The following is a 6,000-nucleotide window of genomic DNA, read 5'->3' as shown; positions in this document are numbered from 1 at the left end:
TGACGCATTTACTAACGGGCATTCTTTTCAGAACTCCGTTAGTAGCAAGTAACACGAGATCCGCGCAATACAGCAAGTAGGGCCAGCGTCGGGCTAACGGCGTTGCCTCTGACATTTGTTGGTAATATGTCTCGCGCCGCTCCCAATGCGGCAACAGCCTCAAACAACGACAACCCGTGCACTGCAGCTTATCGTCATGGTCAACCAATCAGAGAGAGCGCCCTTGAGTAGAACGACCGGCGATAGGCTGACAGAAGCCCCCACCCGTCGCCTGGAACGTTCACGAAAGGAAAACCGTCGGCGACTAAACACACCGCCATAATCCATTACAAACACCCAAACATCGCCCGCCGCCAAGTTCGACAGCGACTCACGCGCCAAGCTGCGTCAAAAATTAATGTCCTCGGCTGGATCCTCGTCACATGTGGAACCCCTAAAAGCGCGGAGCAATGAAATCATGCAAAAGGTTCCCAAAGTCCACCATCCGCGCCACACGCCATCGAAATAGCTCAGGAACTGTGAGCTTGCTTTATATATGGGGCGTTGAGCCTGCGCATTGAGCTTTGGTGGGCGTTACAGGAAAGCCAGGCCGCCTCTCCATAGGCAGCTGACTGAGCAGCGTATTATCATAACAAGGGCATAGGCGGCATCACCCCGCTCCCAAAGCCCAGCCCAAGTGTCAAACACAGCTGTCAGTGCACTACGGCCTGAGCTCAACGCAGAGAGAAAATAAACAATAGAAGTGCTGCAGCCAACGGCGGCACGCTTAGCAGCGGGCACTACGTAAAATACAGGCACACTAAAACTCCACTCTGCATCCGCAACACAAGCGCCCTTCAATTTTACCCCGGACACCTTGTAATCCCTGACCAGCCTCCTTCAGCCACAACCCACTTATTCTGTAAATCTAACCCATAACCTCAACCCAAACACCTTCTAACCAAATCAAGCTCACTGCGACGATAGAGATCTAACTCCAACTCAAATCCTGCATTGCCAAAGGACCCTCTACACCAAATCATGCATCTTTTCCCACAGTATATACTTCAAACAATCCAACGTAGTAAAAAAAACACTCCAGGCACGTAACTTAATACCCAAGCAAGCCACCTTTTCACTTCGGGCACACTCGACCCCCAGCCCAGTTACCTACCAACGCCGTAGGCCTTCTTACCGAAGACCAGGAACATCGTCACCCCAGCCTGGAGACCAGAACACGGGCAGAACATTGACGCCCCCAGCAAAGGAAGCTCTTATCCACACCGGGGCCCCTGATGGCAGGCACGTGAACACCGACATAAACAGTCTTGAGGACTGCCCACGCGCGAAGCCGTCGGCGCCACACGTAACATGGCAGCTGCAGAGCTGGAGAACCCCGCTCCCCCGCCCCTGCACGGTGGGCGGGGAGACCCTGTCGCTGGGCGCCATTTTGCCAGAAAGGCAGTGACATCGGAGTGCGGCTGCCCGGGAGGCGCGTTTGTACACACGGAGGAAGCGTCGCGCACAGGCACAGCATCACCCCGGACGGACCCGGGAGGGAACAGTGAACTGCCTGCAGCGCCGGACCGAGGGGGTTCTGCCTGTCAGCAGCGCCCACCTTTGACCTGCACTTAGTCTCTGCAGTGGAACAGCTGCATTGTTTTGGTGTCTGGTCTCGTAGTCCCGCGATTAAGCTTTGGACCCCACAGGTATGTGGCCCCTGCCCACCAATACCTTTACATCCCGCCTCCCTCCCTCCCTCGTCCGTTAGCCCGCGCCGCTGTCTGTCGAGAGGTAGTATTGTGTGCTTGTCTTGGGGGAATGGGGAAGCACAACACCCACTCAGAATGCCCTGTGAACTGCTTGCTGATGTCCCTTCAGCCCCGAGGGATGGAGCGTCATCTGTCACCCCAGCCAGGTATGTGGTGACAGAGTAGAGCGCCTCTGAGGGCTGCAGCCAAGGAAGGGGGTGTGACCGCCGTGTGTATACACAAACCGCTCGAGCCCACTGCCTTCTCGTAGTACGACTGCGCACCCCGCCTCCTGGCACAGCAAAAGCATTCCGCAACACCGCCTACTTTACACCGACACCCTACAGCAACCCGTCCACCTTATCCCGTTACCTCACAACACCTTCTCCTGACGCCTTAAAAGTACGCTGTAGACTGCTTTCTCGTAGAACCCTGTATCTCCATCTACCTGCTCTCCCGACCTCTTCAGGTACCTCACGCACCCGCCCCCCCAAACTCCTGGCACACTGAAGCACAAGCCCCCCGCTTTCTGACAGTACAGCAATATTCAGTCCTCCTCCTGGCAGCTCACCCATTCGTTATACTATCACCTCATCCTGGCACATCACACCGCACCATCTTCCCTCGGCGCAGCCCCCCAGCAATGCTAAAACTGCGCTCGCTGTCTCGCCCTGGTACCCCACAAACACCCCCTTTGCCACTTTATTGTGATTTAACACCCATTCCCACACCACTTCTGTCACCTCTTCACTATTTTCCCATCTGCCTCCCATTACAACCCCGAACAATTGCCGCCTCGTAGCATTTAGCGTAATCCCTATAATCCCCACCACGTCTTGTAATTTAAAAAAAACTCCATCGATGCCGCATCGTCCTCGCAAGCAACAGGGGATGCCACTCCTTCTCTTGACAGCTCACACACCCTGCACCACCTCGTTCTCCTTACACACCTTTACTTCTTACCATGTAGCACACCATAAACTGTCCGCTGATACCTACCCTCTTGTACCCTATGTTATGAGGATTTGTATAGCGCGTTTAGCAACCAAGGGCTATACAGGCGCTGAAATAGATGAGTAGGCGGATCATCTAGTTGAATAACCAGGTCTTCAGAGTCTTGCAGAAATTGAGTCGGGATGGGAAGTTCCTAATGTGGTGAGGTAGGTCGTTGCAGGATTTGGCAGCGATGTAGTAGGAGGCACGTCTTCCTAATTTGCTCCTGCAGATGCAGGGTATTTGTGCAAGGTGTAGTGTTCCTGAGTCCAGTTGGTGGAAGTACGTAGGTTGACGTTGTGGAGGACTTTGTATATGTGGATGAGCAGTTTGAATTGTCATTGTTTTTGGTAGCCACACCTTTACTTCTTACCATGTAGCACACCATAAACTGTCCGCTGATACCTACCCTCTTGTACCCTATGTTATGAGGATTTGTATAGCGCGCTTAGCAACCAAGGGCTATACAGGCGCTGAAATAGATGAGTAGGCGGATCATCTAGTTGAATAACCAGGTCTTCAGAGTCTTGCAGAAATTGAGTCGGGATGGGAAGTTCCTAATGTGGTGAGGTAGGTCGTTGCAGGATTTGGCAGCGATGTAGTAGGAGGCACGTCTTCCTAATTTGCTCCTGCAGATGCAGGGTATTTGTGCAAGGTGTAGTGTTCCTGAGTCCAGTTGGTGGAAGTTGAAGTAGGTAGGTTGACGTTGTGGAGGACTTTGTATATGTGGATGAGCAGTTTGAATTGTCATTGTTTTTGGTAGCCAGTGTTGCTGTCTGAGGTGGGGCGTGATATGTGCACTGTAGGAGGAGATGTTGATGAGTCTGGTGGCAGCATTCTACGTGGCATGGAATCTTTGTACGAGTTGATTTGTAACGCTGGTGTAGGGAGTGTTGCCATACTCTAATCTGCTGTTGATGAGGGTTTAGGTGATCAGGCAACTGGTGTGAGTGGGGAGCCATTGGAATATTTTGCAGAGATGAAGCAGGAGGCGGCAATAGCGTTTACTCGGTTGGCCATCATGAGTCTGTCATCCAAGATGATGCCAAGATTTTTGGTGTGGTCAGTTGGCATGGGTCACTGGATTGTTGGCCACCAGGTGTCACCCCATGGAGAGCTTTGTTCTTGAAGATCAGGACTATAATTTTTATCAGTGTTGAGTTTTAGGCAATTCTGTTTCATCCAGTTTCCTACGTTTGATATGCAAGTGGTGAAGATGGTCCTGGTGGTGTGGTGGTTGTGTGGTCTGTGAGGGAGAGGATGAGCCAGGTGTCATCTGGTAGGAGACAATGTTGATACTGTGGGATCTTATGACATGGGCGAGTGGCGGCATGTAGACGTTGAAGAGGGTAGGGCTCATCAATGAGGTTCTTGGGTTCGGAAGTGTAGGACGGGAGCCTGACTTGGCAGGTCCTATCGGAAAAAAGAGACCAGCCATCTCAGGGCAGGTCCATGTACTCCGGATCTGTGAATTCTTGTGATGAGGTTGCTGTAGGAGACAGTTACGAAGGATGTGGAAGGTCAAGTAGTAAGTGTTGCTGTTTCCACTTTGTCCATGATGTGATCTAGTGGGGGCAAGGGTCGATGGAGGCCCTGGAGTGGATTGATCTCATGATTTTAGGGGTGTCTTTTGAGGTGAGGGGATTCCAGGTTGTGATCTGGTGATTAATTTTGGTGGTGGGCAGCTGGTTGATGAGTTCTTGTGTCTTGCGTTGGGGCTCGAGGTTGCTGTAGATATTGAGGATTTTGTTGTGAAAGAATTCCAAGAGGATACTGCAGAGACCTTGTGAAGGGATGATGGAGTTAGTGGCATCTGGAGGGGGGGGGGGGTGTGTTGGAGAATTCTCTGACAGTGTTGAAGAGCACTTTGCAGTTGTTGGAGCGGTTTTCCATTCTGAGAGTAAGGGTTGTTTTTCTTACACACCCAGTACCTTGTGGCCTTCTAGCAGAACAACAGACGCCATGCCACTTCCTTGCACCTCACACCCACTAAAGTAATAACATTATTCTGGCATACCACATAACCAGTCTCCTTTTTCATAAGCATGCATTGCACCAGAAACAAACATTTGCAGTATAACTAGCAGTAGTATACTGCAACCATACATATTGTGTGCTCAAGGTGCACCTCTGCATCACAAACTTCATAACTTAACTGGTTATCGTTCAGTTGTTTGTTGCTCTATTTCGGCATTTAACAGAGTGGTATTTTTCCTGATTGGTATCAACATTACTGATTAATGGTTTACCATATGGACACTTGAACGCTGCAGGGAGTAAAACCCAAACTCCAATGTAAATCAGATTAGTCAGAAAGGATGACTCCCCAAATCGCCCCACCCATCATGAAAATGTTTTGTTTGATTACTCGTTCAAATGTATGTTTACTTGTGACTTCTTGTTCTCAGACCAGTAGTTATTTCAAAATGGCACTCAGAAGAATTCCAAATGTTGACTTTGTTTTCAGATCTGACTCATTAATCTTTAAGTGCTTCCTAGCAAGACTTTGACATGATATGTATATGATGTACAAGCGAGGGCAGTCTTAATGAAAAGAGGCGTAGAGGTGCTCCCTGATTTGAACACAGTGTAAACCAAAAACTGAAGAAGTTTTAGAAGGTATATATGGGATGCAAAGCAGGAAATAACTATTTTTACAGTAAGATGTGATATGAAGTATTTTTTTTCTGCCTAATGTAAAATTGTATATGTGTTTACACAAACTAAACCTGGGAGAAAGAAAGGACAGTAACAATAAAATGCTATTCCTGTGCTTCATGCAAGAGAAAATTGTTAATTGCCTATACAATAAATTATGAATGGAATCCACCAAATGCATATAATATTCTTTCTTAGGAAACATATTTTCTATAATGTTGGTATTCCATTTGCATCTGCGTGTACTGAAATCTCAAAATCGTTGGATTTTTATGCAGAGTAATTTGGCTTCACTTGCTTCTTATGGCTTTCCCTGCTACTTGACGTGGCCATTCATTGCTTCAAAATTCCAGCATCCCTGATTGACACCACCAACTCCGGTATTTCCTCCTTGTGGCACACCCCCTCAGCTTCTGCTTAATAGTTCCGTGCAACTTGTTGCCTACCACTGATGTATTCTAATTCAGTCTACACACAAGAGTATGTTGTTTCCTGCTATTTTGAAATATATCTCCCTTACTTACCACGGTGTCGTATTTAAACTCTATGGCCCTGTACACCATACTTATATCAGGTGTCTATTTGATCCCTCACAAGCTCCCCTATGCCATCTCACCTT

At 48.9% G+C, this 6,000-nt stretch overlaps 1 protein-coding gene across 5 annotated transcripts in view; it reads left to right on the top strand.

The window, feature by feature from the left end:
* Positions 1-1,557: 1,557 nt before the first annotated feature.
* Positions 1,558-6,000, top strand: part of KMT2E (lysine methyltransferase 2E (inactive)) — a 1,466,695-nt gene continuing 1,462,252 nt past the window's right edge. For all 5 annotated transcript variants that reach the window (XR_011202375.1, XM_069229869.1, XM_069229870.1 and 2 more), the window contains exon 1: positions 1,558-1,688. The gene's annotated coding sequence lies outside the window, so the exon portion shown is untranslated. The remainder of the gene's footprint in view (positions 1,689-6,000) is intronic.

This window comes from Pleurodeles waltl, chromosome 4_1 (assembly GCF_031143425.1).
Source record: "Pleurodeles waltl isolate 20211129_DDA chromosome 4_1, aPleWal1.hap1.20221129, whole genome shotgun sequence".
In the NCBI taxonomy this organism is placed as follows: Eukaryota; Metazoa; Chordata; class Amphibia; order Caudata; family Salamandridae; genus Pleurodeles; species Pleurodeles waltl.
The sequence above is the reverse complement of the archived record's forward strand: the minus strand, read 5'-3'. Positions and strand labels throughout refer to the sequence as shown.